The sequence below is a fragment of the Oncorhynchus kisutch genome, linkage group LG17 (assembly GCF_002021735.2).
Source record: "Oncorhynchus kisutch isolate 150728-3 linkage group LG17, Okis_V2, whole genome shotgun sequence".
NCBI lineage: Eukaryota > Metazoa > Chordata > Actinopteri > Salmoniformes > Salmonidae > Oncorhynchus > Oncorhynchus kisutch.
The window spans coordinates 4,001,420-4,021,505 of NC_034190.2; the positions used below are offsets into that span (position 1 = coordinate 4,001,420).

Here is a 20,086-nt window from a genome sequence, read left to right on the forward strand (position 1 = left end):
TATCCACGTAATTGTCCTCCTCATGATTCTCAAATGATGTCAATTAGCCTATCAGAAGCTTTTTCTGGAATTTTCTGGAATTTTCAGTGAGTTATAAGTTATAAGTGATACAGTGAGTTATAAGTTATAAGTGATACAGTGAGTTATAAGTGAAATAATCTGTCTGTGAAGTGCACCAGTCCCTCCTGCAGCAAAACACCCCCACAACATGAGGCTGCCACCCCTGTGCTTCACGTTTGGGATGGTGTTCTTCGGCTTGCAAGCGGCCCCCTTTTCCCTCCAAACATAACGATGGTCATTATGGCCAAACAGTTCTATTTTAGTTTAATCAGACCAGAGGACATTTCTCCAAAAAGTACAATCTTTGTCCCCATGTGCAGTTGCAAATAGTAGTTTGGCTTTTTTATGGTGGTTTTGGAGCAGTGGCTTCTTCCTTGCTGAGTTGCCTTTCAGGTTATGTCGATATAGGACTCGTTTTACTGTGGATATAGATACAATTTAGCAATTTACACTGGAGTGATACATGTGCAGATGAGGATGTGCAAGTAGAAATACTGGTTTTTCTGCTCTTTTACACACCAGTATTTCTACTTGCACATCCTCATCTGCACATGTATCACTCCAGTGTAAATTGCTAAATTGTAATTACTTCATCGCTATTGGCCTATTTACTTCATTTGTACACACTGCATACAGATTTTCTATTGTGTTATTGTACAGATTTTCTATTGTGACTTTTTCTATTTTATTATTGACTGTGCGTTTGTTTATCCCATGTGTAACTCTGTGTTGTTGTTTGTGTCGCACTGCTTTGCTTTATCTTGGGCCAGGTTGCAGTTGTAAATGAGAACTGGTTCTCAACTGACCTGGTTAATTAAAGTTGAAATTAAAAATCAACATACAGAGAGACGTATGAATTGAGTGCTGATTGCCCTTTAATTGATTGCATGTTGCTGATTTGGCACCTTGATGAACTGTTTTCACCCACCCTCCTCCTGTGATTGGTTCCCTTAATGTCCCACCCTCCTCCTGTGATTGGTTCCCTTAATGTCCCACCCTCCTCCTGTGATTGGTTCCCTTAATGTCCCACCCTCCTCCTGTGATTGGTTCCCTTAATGTCCCACCCTCCTCCTGTGATTGGTTCCCTTAATGTCCCACCCTCCTCCTGTGATTGGTTCCCTTAATCCTTAATGTCCCACCCTCCTCCTGTGATTGGTTCCCTTAATGTCCCACCCTCCTCCTGTGATTGGAGCATCCCTTAATGTCCCACCCTCCTCCTGTGATTGGTTCCCTTAATGTCCCACCCTCCTCCTGTGATTGGTTCCCTTAATGTCCCACCCTCCTCCTGTGATTGGTTCCCTTAATGTCCCACCCTCCTCCTGTGATTGGAGCATCCCTTAATGTCCCACCCTCCTCCTGTGATTGGAGCATCCCTTAATGTCCCACCCTCCTCCTGTGATTGGTTCCCTTAATGTCCCACCCTCCTCCTGTGATTGGTTCCCTTAATGTCCCACCCTCCTCCTGTGATTGGAGCATCCCTTAATGTCCCACCCTCCTCCTGTGATTGGAGCATCCCTTAATGTCCCACTCTCCTCCTGTGATTGGAGCATCCCTTAATGTCCCACTCTCCTCCTGTGATTGGAGCATCCCTTAATGTCCCTTAGCTGTTTTTGCAGGTAACTATTTTTTTTATTTTACCTTTATTTAACTAGGCAAGTCAGTTAAGAACAAATTCTTATTTTCAATGACGGCCTAGGAACAGTGGGTTAACTGCCTGTTCAGGGGCAGAACAATAGATTTGTACCTTGTCAGCTCGGGGATTTGAACTTGCAACCTTTTGGAACTTGCAACCACTAGGCTACCCTGCCGGTTATTAGTCCAACTAGTCTGGTGTGTCTCTGTAACGAACTTCTTCTTCGTCTCATGAGGAGAAGGAAGGATCGGACCAAAATGCAGCGTGGTAAGTGACCATGTTAAATTTATTACGTCAGAACACGAAAAATAACAAAATAACAAAGTGAAGGGAAGAAATGAAAATCGAAACAGTTCTGTGAAAACACAGACACAGGAAACAACTACCCACAAACACCAGGCGGGAACAGGTTACCTAAGTATGTTTCTCAATCAGAGACAACGATTCACAGCTGCCTCTGATTGGGAACCATACCAGGCCAAACACATAGAACTATAACACACAGAACAAAACATAGAATACCCACCCCAACTCACGCCCTGACCAACCTAAAATAGAGACATAAAAAAAGGAACTAAGGTCAGGACGTGACAGTCACTCTTCCCAAGGCCCATTACCTCAGAGGTTCTATCTACTGTGACATCACTGCCATGTACATATCTGTTTCATCTGGTTACTGCGTTATCATTTATACATTATCAGTCGTGTTTTGCTCAGCACTCACAGCCTGCGTCCCAAATGGAGCCCTAGTCCCTGGGTAGTAGGACTGGGAATTGCCAGTGATCTCACGATACGATATGATTACGAAACTCCGGTGCCGATTAAGATATGTATTGTGATTCGATGCTGTGATTTTATTGTAATTCGATGTTCCAAACATATTGTTCACTGTGCTGTATGTCTGCTAAGGAGAGACGAGAGAGAGACGAATACAACTAAATGAAACTAAAAATAATTGCTGTAACCTAGTATTTCCTGTCTGGTCTCTTCTATAGTGTAATCTCTGTCTATTTATACTCAATCTCTACTTCTGGTTATTACAACAGGAGTCGAATGGAATTGAACTCATCTCAGTGAATAGATCTGAATGAAACCATTTGAACTGGTCTCTTTAAAGGTGTTTTTATGATGATGCTTTATGATATTGTCTCTAATCTTCCATCTTCCCTCCTCCCTGTAGGCGAGTCTGATAAACGTTGATTTGATTTGTGTGTGTGTGTGTGTGTGTAATGATGACTGATTGATATGTTCACAGAGATTCGGTGATTTATGGATGTGACTCAATTGAGGGAATTATATTACGCTTGCCCGGGTTGAACCTGGACATGGTCGTCAATCTTCGGCGAAAGCGGGGAGGGAGGAGCACTATATCAAATCAAACGGTAATCTGATCTGCTCGGTCATGTTGTCAACAATGACGCATTGTACGTCGTCCACATATCATTTAAATAAAATACATGTTTGAATTTTTCAAACTAGTTTTCATTGGGGATTCAGCTGAAGCGTTTGTATCAATAGCAATCGCTTTTACATTTGAAAACACTGAATCCTACTCAACACTTCACGTGCTTACTTTTGTTTTGAGCGGGGCACCTGGCTGAAACCCGGGATGTAGCCCTTTTCCAAAACAAATTCAATCAGTTTTCACCCAATTAATACTCCTAAAACCGGGGTATCCCGGGCCAGATAAACGAACACCCTCATTACTTCCACCGTCATCATTTGATTCACTCTCTCGACCAACCAGACGCATTTTACGTTGGTGTGGTTTTGACTGACAAGCTAAATGTGCCAATCCGTTTACAGAAGGCGAGTTTGATTATATTCTGTGCCAGTTATTTTTGAAAATGCGTCCCGGTTTGATACGTATTTATTGTGTACATGTGTAATAGCTCTTTACTGTTGAGCGTTATGTCCATATATTCATTTGGTTTTCAGTGGTGGAACGAGTTGACTGCTGCCACAAAACGTTACAGAAGTTAGACTTTAGCAAGACACATATAACAATGTAGCTAAGTTACAACGCAGCCTATTTCTGTATCAGCGGAGTTAAACACTGTTGCTAATGAACATGTAGGTAGCATCATGTTGGTGCTACTTGTCACTCGAATACAACTGCGTTTGGCTACATTGTAACCGCCCTGCTACACTACGTCGAGGGAACGCTGTCATACTGCCTCCAATGGGAGCGACCAAGATCAATAACCTCAAAGGTTCAATTCTCGATGGCTGACGTGCACATTTTATTGAACTTTTATTTAACTAGGCAAGTCAGTTAAAAAACAAATTCTTATTTACAATGGCGGCCTACCAAAAGGCGGAGGACGGGGGCTGGGATTTAAATAAATATAAATATAGGACAAAACACACATCATGACAAGAGAGACAACACAACATAAAGAGAGACCTAAGACAACAACATAGCATGGCAGCAACATATGACAACAACATGGTAGCAGCACAACATGGTAGCAGCACAAAACAGGGTACAAACATTATTGGGCACAGACAACAGCACAAAGGGCAAGAAGGTAGAGACAACAATACATCACGCAAAGCAGCCACAACTGTCAGTAAGAGTGTCCATGATTGAGTCTTTGCATGAATGAGTGTTTGTTGCATCTCGATCCAGTCCCAAGCTGCAGCGAACTGAAAAGAGGAGTGACCCAGGGATGTGTGTGCTTTGGGGACCTTTAACAGAAGGTGACTGGCAGAACGGGTGTTGTATGTGGAGGACAAGGGCTGCAGTAGGTATCTCAGGGGGAGTGAGGCCTAAGAGGGTTTTATAAATAAGCATCAACCAGTGGGTCTTGCGATGGGTATACAGAGATGACCAGTTTACAGAGGAATATAGAGTGCAGTGATGTACCCTATAAGAAGGGCAGATTTGGTGGCAAATCGGATGGCCGAATGGTAAAGAACATCTAGCCGCTCCAGAGCACCCTTACCTGCTGATCTATAAATGACTTCTCCATAATTTAGCATGGGTAGGATGGTCATCTGAATCAGGGTTAGTCTGGCAGCTGGGGTGAAAGAGGATTACGACAGAGGAAACCAAGTCTAGATTTGACCTACAGCTTTGTGCTGAGAGAAGGGCAGTGCACCGCCATACTCTTCATTCTATAGTTTGATTTGAAATGAAGACAAAGTAGATCTTGGTTGCATATGTCCTCGACAGTACACCATTGTTATTTTACTAAGATGTATTGCCGCTCCTTTAGTACAACCACTAGCAACAATTATGAGTACATGGGAAAGACTGGACCAAAGCTTTTGTACTATAAAGCTATTGATTCTAAACTCTATCGGATTCTAAACTAACGGATTCTAAACTCTATCGGATTCTAAACTCTATCGGATTCTAAACTCTATCGGATTCTAAACTCTATCAGATTCTAAACTCTATCAGATTCTAAACTCTATCAAATTCTAAACTCCATCGATAGTTTTGTTTAAGGTTTTAAAATAACATTTTTTTAAAAGAGAAATTGCAGAAATGTGCGGGGTTTATGACTTTGTGGCTGTGGTAACTAGGGACGACCCGCATTGCACCTTTTCGAAGTTGAGTCATTTCTGAGTTGGTGAATTACATTTTGAATGAGAATCACAACGTAAATAAGCTTAGTTTACACAGGCATTTATTTTAACCTTAGCTAGCTACGTCCAATGGATGACATTGAGATTCTTGCCTGTTAAGTAATCTGTCTAACGCGCTCACGTAACAACAGCTAGCTAACAATTTAATCCAGTGTCCAACAAGTTTATTACGTACCACTATTAGCTAGCAAGCTATTTACCTTGTGGTGTGAATCATTTTTCAGTCTAGTACCTAGCTAGCTAATTCACAGATACCTCATTGTGAACTAGCTCCAGTATATAGAAATGGCCCTCATCGCTCATGTCTGTTTACAGCCATTCATCAACAGCTGATCAAATCAAATTTTATTAGTCACATGTGCCTGCTTACAAGCCCCTAACCAACAGTGCAGTTAATTTACACACACACATATGTGTACACACATGGCCTGGCCATGCACACATATATATATATACTGTATATATATATATATATACTTACTGAGTAAGAATAAAATAATCAAATAAACAAGTGCAGTGCCTTGCGAAAGTATTCGACCCCCTTGAACTTTGCTAAATAAGCCCCTCTAAACCCCTCCATACCCCTCTATACCCCTCTATACTAAATAAGCCCCTCTAAACCCCTCCATACCCCTCTATACTAAATAAGCCCCTCTAAACCCCTCCATACCCCTCTATACCCATCTATACTAAATAAGCCCCTCTAAACCCCTCCATACCCCTCTATACTAAATAAGCCGCTCTAAACCCCTCCATACACCTCTATACACCTCTATACCCCTCCATACCCCTCTATACCCCTCTATAGTCCCTAAACCCCTTCATACCCCTCTATACCCCTCTATACTCTCTAAACCCCTCCATACCCCTCTATACCCCTCTATACTAAATAAGCCCCTCTAAACCCCTCCATACCCCTCTATACCCCTCTATACTCTCTATACCCCTCTATACCCCTCTATACTCTCTATACCCCTCTATACTCCCCTATACCCCTCTATACCCCTCTAAACCCCTCCATAGTCCTCTATACCCCTCTACAGTTTCTTGCGAAAGTATTTGGTCCCCTTGAACTTTGCGACCTTTTGCCACATTTCAGGCTTCAAACATAAAGATATAAAACTGTTTTTTTTTTGTGAAGAATCAACAACAAGTGGGACACAATCATGAAGTGGAACGACATTTATTGGATATTTCAAACTTTTTTAACAAATCAAAAACTTAAAAATTGGGCGTGCAAAATTATTCAGCCCCTTTACTTTCAGTGCAGCAAACTCTCTCCAGAAGTTCAGTGAGGATCTCTGAATGATCCAATGTTGACCTAAATGACTAATGATGATAAATACAATCCACCTGTGTGTAATCAAGTCTCCGTATAAATGCACCGGCACTGTGATAGTCTCAGAGGTCCGTTAAAAGCGCAGAGAGCATCATGAAGAACAAGGAACACACCAGGCAGGTCCGAGATACTGTTTTTTTTAACTGAATTTTAAAGCCGGATTTGGATACAAAAAGACAAAAAGGAGCACTGTGCAAGCGATAATATTGAAATGGAAGGAGTATCAGACCACTGCAAATCTACCAAGACCTGGCCGTCCTTCTAAACTTTCAGCTCATACAAGGAGAAGACTGATCAGAGATGCAGCCAAGAGGCCCATGATCACTCTGGATGAACTGCAGAGATCTACAGCTGAGGTGGGAGACTCTGTCCATAGGACAACAATCAGTCGTATATTGCACAAATCTGGCCTTTATGGAAGAGTGGCAAGAAGAAAGCCATTTCTTAAAGATATCCATAAAAAGTGTTGTTTAAAGTTTGCCACAAGCCACCTGGGAGACACACCAAACATGTGGAAGAAGGTGCTCTGGTCAGATGAAACCAAAATTGAACTTTTTGGCATCAATGCAATACGTTATGCTTGGCGTAAAAGCAACACAGTGCATCACCCTGAACACACCATCCCCACTGCCAAACATGGTGGTGGCAGCATCATGGTTTGGGCCTGCTTTTCTTCAGCAGGGACAGGGAAGATGGGAAGATGGATGGAGCCAAATACAGGACCATTCTGGAAGAAAACCTGATGGAGTCTGCAAAAGACCTGAGACTGGGACGGAGATTTGTCTTCCAACAAGACAATGATCCAAAACATAAAGCAAAATCTACAATGGAATGGTTAAAAAATAAACATATCCAGGTGTTAGAATGGCCAAGTCAAAGTCCAGACCTGAATCCAATCGAGAATCTGTGGAAAGAACTGAAAACTGCTGTTCACAAATGCTCTCCATCCAACCTCACTGAGCTCGAGCTGTTTTGCAAGGAGGAATGGGAAAAAATTTCAGTCTCTCGATGTGCAAAACTGATAGAGACATACCCCAAGCGACTTACAGCTGTAATCGCAGCAAAAGGTGGCGCTACAAAGTATTAACTTAAGAGGGCTGAATAATTGTGCACGCCCAATTTTTCCGTTTTGATTTGTTAAAAAAGTTTGAAATATCCAATAAATGTTGTTCCACTTCATGATTGTGTCCCACTTGTTGTTGATTCTTCACAAACAAATACAGTTTTATATCTTTATGTTTGAAGCCTGAAATGTGGCAAAAGGTCGCAAAGTTCAAGGGGGCCGAATACTTTCGCAAGGCAATGTAATTGAAGAGCAACAGTAAAATAACAATAGTGAAACTATACACAGGGGGTTACTGGTAACGGGGTGAATGTGCAGGGGCACCGGTTAGTCGAGGTAATTGAGGTAATATGTACATGTAGGTAGAGTTATTAAAGTGATTATGCATAGATAATAACAGAGAGTAGCAGCGACTTAAATGGGGGGGGGGGCAAAACAAATAGTCTGGGAAGCCATTTGATTAGATGTTCAGGAGTCTTATGGCTTGGACCTAGACTTGGACCTAGACTTGGCGCTCCGGTACCACTTGCAATGCGGTAGCAGAGAGAACAGTCTATGACTAGGGTGGCTGGAGTCTTTGACAATTTTTAGGGCCTTCCTCTGACACCGCCTAGTGTAGAGGTCCTGGATCGCAGGAAGCTTGGACCCAGTAATGTACTGGGCCGTACACACTACCCTCTGTAGTGCCTTGCGGTCGGAGGCCGAGCAGTTGCCATACCAAGCAGTGATGCAACCAATGGTGCAGCTGAAGAACCTTTTGAGGATCTGAAGACCCTTGCCAAATCTTTTCAGTCTCCTGAGGGGGAATAGGTTTTAAACGTGCCCTCTTCACGACTGTCTTGGAGTGCTTGGACCATATTAGCTTATTGGTGATGTGGACACCAAGCAATTTGAAGCTCTCAACCTGCTCCACTGCAGCCCCGTGGATGAGAATGGGGGCGTGCTCAGTCCTCTTTTTCATGTAGTCCACAATGATCTCCTTTGTCTTGGTTACGTTCAGGGAGAGGTTGTTATTCTGGCACCACCCGGCCAGGTATCTGACCTCCTTCTTATAGGTTGTCTCGCCGTTGTCGGTGATCAGGCCTACCACTGTTGTGTCATCTGCAAACTTGATGATAGTGTTGGAGTCGTGCCTGGCCATGCAGTCATGAGTGAACAGGTAGCACAGTAGGGGACTGAGCACACACCCCTGAGGGACCACTGTGTTGAGGATCAGCGTGGCGGATGTGTTGTTACCTACCCTCACCACCTGGGGGCGGCCCGTCAGGAAGTCCAGGATCCAGTTACAGAGGGAGGTGTTTAGTCCCAGGGTCCTTAGCTTAGTGAGGAGCTTTGCGGCCACTACGGTGTTGAACGCTGAGCTGTAGTCAATGAATAGCATTCTCACATAGGTGTTCCTTTTGTCCAGATGGGAAAGGGCTGTGTGGAGTGCAATAGAGATTGCATCATCTGTGGATCTGTTTAGGCGGTATGCAAATTGGAGTGTGTTTAGGGTTCTGGGATAATGGTGTTGATGTGAGCCATGACCAGCATGATCACACAGTCTTCCGGAACAGCTGGCGCTCTCATGCATGTTCCAGTGTTATTTGACTCAAAGCGAGCATAGAAGTTGTTTAGCTTGTCTGGTACGCTCGTGTCACTGGCCAGCTCACGCCTGTGCTTCCCTTTGTAGCCCCAGTTGTTATGTGTTCTGGATGTCCATGTGGACCTACGCCCCCTACATAACCTTCCCGGTGGCCTTCTTGGTGGGGGCGGTGGGGTACCACCTGGAGGGGTTCATCAGGGGGGGACACCACCCCTAAACCTGGGGAGAAGAAGAGCATCATGGAGCTGAGGGAGAAGAGGAAGCTGGAGGAGGAGGCAGGACGGTACAGCACCCAGGTCCTCAGTCTCAAAGAGAAGCTGGAGTTTACCCCCGCCCCAGGATCCACTGGACCACAACTACCCCGAGAAGAGCTAACCGTGTCTGGGGAGACTGAAGGACATCCACCCCCTCTAGCCATGGAGCCCTGGATCAAGGGGTGAAAGGAGTAGGGGAAGTAAACCATAGGGATTAGAGACAATATTATCCTCATTCCTAAATAATCTACACATGCTCCAGCCAAGCGTTTTCATTCATGCGTGCCCAAAAGCACTCTGACATACCTGGACGTCATTGGCTTGGGCACCTGTGGAACTGACCTGTTTTTGAGACTGGAGAATCATAAGAGATAAAATCTTTATCTTATATGTGTCTCTCTCTCATACTCAAACATAATGGTTAGTAATTGTTCATTTTCATAATCAGGTTCACCACATATCCCAAGAGATACCTTCCTGTAGGTTTTAACTCCAATCCTGTTCCTGGAGAGATAACTTCCTGTAGGTTTTAACTCCAACCCTGTTCCTGGAGAGATACCTTCCTGTAGGTTTTAACTCCAACCCTGTTCCTGGAGAGAGACCCTCCTGTAGGTTTTCGCTCCAACCGCAGTTGTAACTAACCTGATTCAGTTTATACTCCAACTAATAATTAGAATCAGATGCGCTAGATTTGGGTTGGAATGAAAACCTACAGGACGATAGCTTTCCAGGAACAAGGTTGGAATGAAGGCTGACTGTAAGGGTAGCTCTACAGGAAAAGGGTTGGACTGAAGACCTACAGGATTATACCTCTACATTAACAGGGTTGGAATGAAGAACTACAGGATGATACCTCTACAGTAACAGAGTTGGACAGCCCCCTTCTATAATATATATATATATATATATATATTATAGAAAGAAGAGCATCATGGATATATATATATATATATATAGTGGGGCAAAAAAGTATTTAGTCAGCCACCAATTGTGCAAGTTCTCCCACTTAAAAAGATGAGAGGCCTGTAATTTTCATCATAGGTACACTTCAACTATGACAGACAAAATGAGAAAAAAAATCCAGACAATCACATTGTAGGATTTTTAATGAATTTATTTGCAAATTATGGTGGAAAATAAGTATTTGGTCAATAACAAAAGTTTATCTCAATTTGTTATATACCCTTCGTTGGCAATGACAGAGGTAAAACGTTTTCTTTAAGTTTTCACAAGGTTTTCACACACTGTTGCTGGTATTTTGGCCCATTCCTCCATGCAAATCTCCTCTAGAGCAGTGATGTTTTATTTTCTATAAAACAAAAGCAATTTCGGTCAAAAGAGTCCATATTAACAAAGGAAATGGAAGGACTAACAGTACACTTAGATAGCAATAAAAACTGTACCATAGAGGCACAGAATAAGTTAAGAGGAAATACAAAATGGAGGAACTTATTCCAGAAAGATCCAGTGTAATATATTGTAATAATAACGCAAACTGGACAGAATATGGGAAGAAAAAATATATATAAATATAAATATATTTTGTAAATCTTCAACATAGAAATGCTACCAAAAAGGATTTACTGAAACTTTTTTACAAATGACGGAGTCACCCGTGATTCACCAAACTATATTTTGAAATAGGAAGTAAAGTACTTTAACTTCTTCGATATAAGGGGCGCTCTTTTAATTTTTGGATGAAAAACGTTCCCGTTTTAAACAAGATATTTTGTCACGAAAAGATGCTCGACTATGCATATAATTGACAGCTTTGGAAAGAAAACACTCTGACGTTTCCAAAACTGCAAAGATATTGTCTGTGAGTGCCACAGAACTGATTTGAAACCGCCTCATGGCAATGACTCCTTATATGGCTGTGGAGGAGCTAGGAGTCAGCTTACCTTTTCCACGTTTTCCCCAAAGGTGTCTGCAGCATTGTGACGTATTTGTAGGCATATCATTGGAAGATTGACCATAAGAGACTACATTTACCAGGTGGTCGCTTGGTGTCCTCCTTCGCAATTATTGCGTAATCTCCAGCTGCAGTATTTTTCCGTTCGGCTTTGATGAGAAACCGACTGCCAGGAACGATTTTTCATCGAATAGAATTGTGAAAAACACCTTGAGGATTGATTCTAAACAACGTTTGCCATGTTTCTGTTGATATTATGGAGCTAATTTGGAAAAAAGTTTGGCGTTGTAAGTGACTGCATTTTCGTTTTTTTTTCTTAGCCAAACGTGATATACAAAACGGAGCTATTTCTCTTACACAAATAATATTTTTGGAAAAAATTAACATTTGCTATCTAACTGAGAGTCTCCTCATTGAAAACATCTGAAGTTCTTCAAAGGTAAATTATTTTATTTGAATGCTTTTCTTGTTTTTGTGAAAATGTTGCCTGCTGAATGCTAGGCTTAATGCTATGCTAGGCTATCAATACTCTTACACAAATGCTTGTGTAGCTTTGGTTAAAGCATATTTTGAAAATCTGAGATGACAGTGTTGTTAACAAAAGGCTAAGCTTGTGTTTCAATATATTTATTTCATTTCATTTGCGATTTTCATGAATAGGTAACGTTGCGTTATGGTAATGAGCTTGAGGCTATGATTGCGCTCCCGGATACGGGATTGTTCGACGCTAGAGGCTAAGAATATATTTTCGTTTCAGGCTCCTCCAGCTCCACTAACCGAAACTAATTGTATGGATTTTTTTCCCTAATAATAGTGTAAAATTAACATTTGTACAGAAAGACTCATGTGAAGGCCAAATTACAGAGGAGGACCGTTGTGATTCAATTAAAGCCTTTAAAGTTATGTATAATAACTTTAACTATAATTTGGATGACTACTGGTTGAATGCGAACGAGTAATGCGTGCTTGGACCAATACTGTCTGTATCCAAGGCTCAGCTAATCGTTCACATAATAACAGAATACAGCACGCGATTGAAGAGAGAAGAGTCAACCAATGTGCTAGTTACAGCATCATCGGCTCTCTGGTACGGCAGCGGGGGAGAATGGAAAGGCAGTTTGCCAGTTAACTATTTTGGGATAGGGGGCAGTATTTTGACATCCGGATGAAAAGCGTTCCCAAAGTAAACTGCCCGCTACTCAGGCCCAGAAGCTAGGATATGCATATAATTGGTAGATTTGGATAGAAAACACTCTAAAGTTTTTAAAACTGTTAAGATAATGTATTTGAGTATAACAGAACTGAAATGTCAGGCGAAACCCCGAGGACAAACCCCACCCCCCCCCAAAAAATGCATCCTACCACTGATTTCAATGGCTGGCACTTTTATAATAGGGTGAAATCGTGCCAGATTGCAGTTCCTAGGGCTTCCACTAGATGTCAACAGTCTTTAGAAAGAGTTTCAGGATGGTTTTTGGAAAAATGAGTCAGAAATTGTAGTTTTTCTAGGTGGCTCCCATTTTGGCTGTAGTGTCTCCAAGCATGTGGAAGTGAACCCGTTCTTTGGTATTTTTCTCCGGTAAAGACAATAAGGATCCATCTTAAATTTTATCATTTATTTGCGTATTAGGGTACCTAAGGTTTGATTATAAATATTGATGGACTTGTTTGGATAAGTTTATTGGTAACATTTGGGATTTCATTTTGTATGCATTTTGAAGGAGGGAAAACGAGGGGATTGTTGACTGAAGCGTGCCAGCTAAACTGAGTTTTTATGGATATAAAGGACTTTATCGAACAAAAGGACCATTTGTGATGTAACTGGGGCCTTTTGGAGTGCCAATAGAAGAAGATCTTCAAAGGTAAGGCATATATTATATTGCTATTTCTGACTTTTGTGTCGCAACTCCCTGGTTGAAAATGATTTGTTATGCATTTGTGTGCTGGGCACCGTCCTCAGATAATTGCATGGTTTGCTTTTGTATCCTTTAATACCAGGTGTTCCCCTTCAATACCAGGTCCTCTCCTTTAATACCAGGTCTACTTCTTTAATACCAGGTCTACTCCTTTAATACCAGGTCTACTCCTTTAATACCAGGTGTTCCACTTCAATACCAGGTCCTCTCCTTTAATACCAGGTCTACTCCTTTAATACCAGGTCTACTCCTTTAATACCAGGTCCTCTCCTTCAATACCAGGTCCTCTCCTTTAATACCAGGTCCTCTCCTTTAAAACCAGGTCCTCTCCTTTAATACCAAGTCATCTCCTTTAATACCAAGTCATCTCCTTTAATACCAAGTCCTCTCCTTTAATACCAAGTCCTCTCCTTTAATACCAAGTCCTCTCCTTTAATACCAAGTCCTCTCCTTTAATACCAAGTCCTATCCTTTAATACCAGGTCTACTCCTTTAATACCAGGTCTACTCCTTTAATACCAGGTCTTCTCCTTTAATACCAGGTCCTCTCCTTTAATACCAGGTCCTCTCCTTTAATACCAGGTCCTCTCCTTTAATACCAGGTCCTCTCCTTTAATACCAGGTCTACTCCTTTAATACCAGGTCTTCTCCTTTAATACCAGGTCCTCTCCTCTAATACCAGGTCCTCTCCTTTAATACCAGGTCCTCTCCTTTAATACCAGGTCCTCTCCTTTAATACCAGGTCCTCTCCTTTAATACCAGGTCCTCTCCTTTAATACCAGGTCCTCTCCTTTAATACCAGGTCCTCTCCTTTAATACCAGGTCCTTTCCTTTAACACCAGGTCCTCTCCTTTAATACCAGGTCTTCTCCTTTTAGGCCTGACTGTATGACTCACATGACATGTTCTCTCTGTGATTTAATCAGTGATTGTGTTTAGAGGAATGCTCTAACAATTGTAAAAGACTTCCGCCACCCAAGTCATTGTCTGTTCTCTCTGCTTCCGCAAGTCAAGCGGTACCGGATCGCCACCTATGGGACCAAAAGGTTCCTGAACAGTTTCTAACCCAAAGCCAGAGGACTACCCAGGCTTCACCCTCTACCTACATGTACATAACATTTCAGTCAATCACCTAAACAAACCTCAATCAATCACCCCAACTACCTCGTACCCCGGAACACTGACTCAGTACCGGTTCTCCCTGTATATGGCCTCGTTATTGTTTTCTTATTGCGTTACAATTTTTTTTCTTCATCTATTTGTAAATGTTCTTACTCTTTTAACTGCCTTGTTGATTAATTTCACGGCAAAGTTGTATTCGGCTCGTGACAAATAACATATGATATGTTTTGGTTTGATGTCACTTTCATGGAATTGTCAGATAACAGGCAACAGAAACAGGGGTTGACCATCTCATCCTGGTTTAGACGTGGGTTATGTATATATATACCTTCTACACTGAACAAAAATATGAACACAATTTGCAACAATTTTACCGAGTTACAGTTCATATGAGGAAATCAGTCAATTGAAGTAAATTAATTAGGCCCTAATCTATGGATTTCACATGACTGGGTAGGGGCGCACTGGGGAGCCAGCCTCAGCCAATCAGAATGAGTTTTTCCCCATAAAAGGACTTTACTACTCGGCAGCTGTCCAGGTGGCTGGTCCCAGACGATTCCACAGGTCTAGAAGCCGGATGTGGAGAGATCCTGGGCTGGCATGGTTACACGTGGGTCTATGGTTCTCAAATTCTCTAAACTGACGTTGGATGCGGCTTATGGTAGAGAAATGAACATTCAAATGAACATTCTCTGGCAACAGCTCGGGTGAACGTGTGTGAAGTTGTCATCAAGCCAAAGGGTGGCTACTTTAAAGAATCTCAAATAGAACATATATTGTGATTTGTTTAACACTTTTTTGGTTACTACATGATTCCCTATTTGTTAGTTTTGATGTCTTCACTATTATTCTACAATGTAGAAAATAGTAAAAAATAAAGAAAAACCCTTGAATGAGTAGGTGTTCTAAAACTTTTGACTGGTACTGTAGGTGTGTATAGTTGTGTGTGTGTGTACAGGTGTGTGTGTGTGGGTGGGTGGGTGGGTGGGTAGTGGGTGGGTGTGTGGGTGGGCAGGCGGGTGGGTGTGTGAGATGTAATGGGTTATGGGAAAGGAACGTTTGTTGTGTGGAATCTCCCTTATACTGGTAACCTCTAGAGCTTGGTAATGAAATGTGGTCTGGATGGATGGACGTGTGTGTGTGTGTGTGTGTGTGTTTACCTCTGTGTGTGTGTTTACGAGTGCGTGCGCGTGTGTGTGTGTGTGTGTGTGTGTGTGTGTGTGTTTACGAGTGCGTGTGTGTGTGTAAACAGCTGTGTGTGTGTGTGTGTGTGTGTGTGTTGTGTATAGGACACACTACGGTTACCTCCCAGCAGGCAGAAGGATCCATTGTTCCCGAATCGGAGGAGAGGCTCCAACTCTTCCAGTCAGGATGCGGAGCGCTGAGCACTCAAACTGAAACAACAACCACCATCATCGTCCCATTCACACACTGTATTCCTGACGTCCGTCCCGCAGAACAATGGAGCGTCTCCCTCAGTCCTCGCCTTTTCCTATGGTCTGGATCTGTTTGGTTCCCATAGTGCCCTTGTAGCTAGGACTGGCCTGTTCTGGAGAGACTTGGCCACAAGTGTCCCCTTGGTCACCGATCAGTTGTGTCTTTGTCTCTGTTAAACTCTTTCACACACAATAACACCCAACTCAGACATAGACTCACTGAAACAACACACATTATAGACCCACATTTTTTTTTAAAGATGGGTATTTACAGTCATAGTATTTACAGTCATACTAAATACAGTCATAGTAAATACATTCATAGTAATTACAGTCATAGTATTTACAGTCATAGTAAATAAGGTCATAGTATTTACAGTCATAGTATTTACAGTCATAGTATTTACAGTCATAGTATTTATAGTCATAGTAATTACAGTCATAGTAATTGCAGTCATAGTATTTACAGTCATAGTATTTCATAGTATTTACAGTCATAGTATTTACAGTCATAGTATTTACAGTCATAGTAATTGTTATAGTTTCTGAAAAATGAGTCAAGTCCCCTGGTGGAAGTACTCAGAACAAGAGCTTAGAGGAGTTTTGATGTAAAAACACCTGACTTACTAAGAAGGGGACATGGATCAAAGCAGGGGCCACCATGGCCCCTAATTGACCTCTGACACACAGTAGGTGTCTTTGTAACTCACCACACACACACACACACACACACCTCTGATCCCCTCATTGGGGTGGCGGGTTGCCCTGACAATGAGCCAGAGAGGTGCTCATGGAACTCTGATGCTATAACAATGTAACAATGTAACAATGCCCAGCTCTGCTAGCTGCCGCTCCCTGCTCCATCCATTGTCAAGGTGGACAATCCCTGCCGCCCCCACCACCACCGCCTGGCTAGTCTCAGGGGAAAAGGGGGGGGGGGGGGGGGGGGGGTTTGCATTTCGAAATTGTAAATTAAGATTTGGGTAAAATGGGTTGATTTGATTTCAATGGGAACTCCAAAAAACCTAGTGAGATACTGTCATTGTATCTATAAACACATCACTACTGACCTAGTGAGATGCTGTCATTGTATCTATAAACACATCACTACTGACCTAGTGAGATGCTGTCATTGTATCTATAAACACATCACTACTGACCTAGTGAGATACTGTCTTTGTAGCCATAAACACATCACTACTGACCTAGTGAGATGCTGTCATTGTATCTATAAACACATCACATCACTACTGACCTAGTGAGATGCTGTCATTGTATCTATAAACACACCACTACTGACCTAGTGAGATGCTGTCATTGTATCTATAAACACATCACTACTGACCTAGTGAGATGCTGTCATTGTATCTATAAACACATCACTACTGACCTAGTGAGATGCTGTCATTGTATCTATAAACACATCACTACTGACCTAGTGAGATGCTGTCATTGTATCTATAAACACATCACTACTGACCTAGTGAGATACTGTCTTTGTAGCTATAAACACATCACTACTGACCTAGTGAGATACTGTCTTTGTAGCTATAAACACATCACTACTGACCTAGTGAGATGCTGTCATTGTATCTATAAACACATCACTACTGACCTAGTGAGATGCTGTCATTGTATCTATAAACACATCACTACTGACCTAGTGAGATGCTGTCATTGTATCTATAAACACATCACTACTGACCTAGTGAGATGCTGTCATTGTATCTATAAACACATCACTACTGACCTAGTGAGATACTGTCTTTGTATCTATAAACACATCACATCACTACTGACCTAGTGAGATGCTGTCATTGTATCTATAAACACATCACTACTGACCTAGTGAGATGCTGTCTTTGTAGCTATAAACCAACCACACCTCTACTGACCTGTCCCAGTCCTGCCCCTCGTAGGGGACCATAAGGGACAGCCCCTACTCAGAGTGTGTGTTTATTTGTACACACAGAACACACAGAACCAAAGGGAGTGACATATATAGGGAAGGAACCACAGGGAGAGACATATATAGGGAAGGAACCAAAGGGAGAGACATATATAGGGAAGGAACCAAAGCGAGAGACATATATAGGGAAGGAACCAAAGGGAGTGACATATATAGGGAAGAAACCAAAGGGAGTGACATATATAGGGAAGGAACCAATGGGATAGACATATATAGGGAAGGAACCAAAGAGAGAGACATATATAGGGAAGGAACCAAAGAGAGAGACATATATAGGGGAGGTAATTAGGGAAGTGATGGAGTCCAGGTGAGTCTGATGACGCGCAGGTGCACATAACGATGGTGACAGGTACGCGCCATAACGAGCAGCCTGGTGACATAGAGGGGAGCACATGTGACAAAGACAATGTTTTGGTTTTCTGCTCTGCTCTGTGTGTGTGTATGTGTGTGTGTGTGTGTGTGTCATTAGGAAGTGCATCAGCAGTCAGGAGGGCAACAATTTGGGGATGCAGGAAACACAGCTATCTCACAGTTGACTGTGAGATAGATTTAGTCTTCCTAGCTTTAGTGGAGGGAGTGTCACAGAGAACAATTAGCCATGACCATAGCTGTGTATTTTGATCAGGGTTGTATCAGGGTTGATACAACCAGGGATACAGGGTTTGATCAGGGTTTGTTTCACTGCCAAATGAGGGCCAAAAGGTGGTGCCAGAGCAGGGTGCCACAGCGGTGTGGGCACCATGTTGTGTGAATGAATATACAGTTGTGTGTTCTTATTCAATTGGAAAGGCAAAACATTTGTTATATTCCCATAGCTTTACTAAAACTGTATCACTATGTAAAACTTATGAATAAACCTAAAAAAAAATGTATGATCAAAGAAATCACAATTTTGACCTTTATACAGATGAACAAATATATAAACAAATGACTTCAATGCAGAAGATGAAAAGGGGGACATGAGTCACTCACCTAGTCTACTTTTCCCATTCAGGCAGTCCTTTGTCCCTTTGCATAGCCAGAGAGAAGTTATTACATGACAATTTCACAGATATTTGAAGTTCACTTTTGATCAGCTCTGTGCTACATCTGTTTGTTGAGTCTGACCATTTAAAGGGACATCAGAGAGAGAGAATCCTCTCTCTACAAAGGCATTTGAGCCTGGTACACTGAGGACAAATGAGACAATCCTAAACATGTTGATCAAGATGGCTTTTCTTAGGTTTTTGGAAAATTGCCACCCCACTTCTCACTGGTGGATTTTGCGGTTTCCTGTCTGGCTTTCTGTACTTCCTCCCGGCACAACACTCTTCATAGTTGGTCCATACTGACTGTCTCTGTCATTTTGAGGGCAACCACAACCTGCTCCAGGTCAGCAAAGGAGAGCTCTGATCGGTTTCAGTTTCATTACATTTTCTGGTGAGAAATCAAAACATGACATTCATGACATTTGAGTCATGAAACAAAGCACCGTGTTTAACCTTATGGTACACATACGAGGCTATCACTTCACCGTGACTTTGTCATTTTTCGCAGTGGACGTCACGAAGAATGCACCGATATTGGTAGCACCTTTAGCTAGCGTGGCCTTCTTGTGCATTTCTGTGGATGCATGCTGAGCCTCTCTGTGGCCAATTGAGAATTCCCGATGACATAAAGTACAGAAAGGTTTCGTCGAGTCACCACTGACGGGCTGAACACACATCTTTTGTGCTTCTTGTTTGTTGTAACAATTTCTTTCCTTCTTTGCAGGTTTATCCATATTTCCTTGATTTGCCAAACCGACCGAACAACAACAGAAATTACTTTGCAATTATTGGCGAGTTTACGCTATACAGCGATTGGATGAATATACGAGACAAGGGAGGTCCCGTATGGGACAAACCAATTTAGCTCAAAATAAGGGACATCCCGGCTAATACGGGACAGTTGGCAACCCTAGGTATAGCAGAGTATGTCCGTCGCCATACCCTAGCTCAACACCGATCATTTAAAATACTAAAATCATTCCAATCCCCCTTAAAAGGCAAATGCAGTTTAGGACCATGCAGACGGCTCAGAGCAATTTTCCCTGCTGGTTGAGAGCACTGAGGTACGGCTGAGACAAAGCTACACTAAAGAGCGTAACTTTTTCTATCAGAACAACAACAACAAAATTAACAAAAAAAAGATGTCGGCAGTAGATCTGAATGATGAGAGGC

General features: G+C 42.2%; 1 pseudogene; it reads left to right on the forward strand.

Annotated features, from left to right (window-relative positions):
- The first annotated feature begins 4,595 nt into the window (after positions 1 to 4,595).
- Positions 4,596 to 9,717, forward strand: LOC116354466 (small integral membrane protein 12-like; annotated as a pseudogene).
- Positions 9,718 to 20,086: the final 10,369 nt, after the last annotated feature.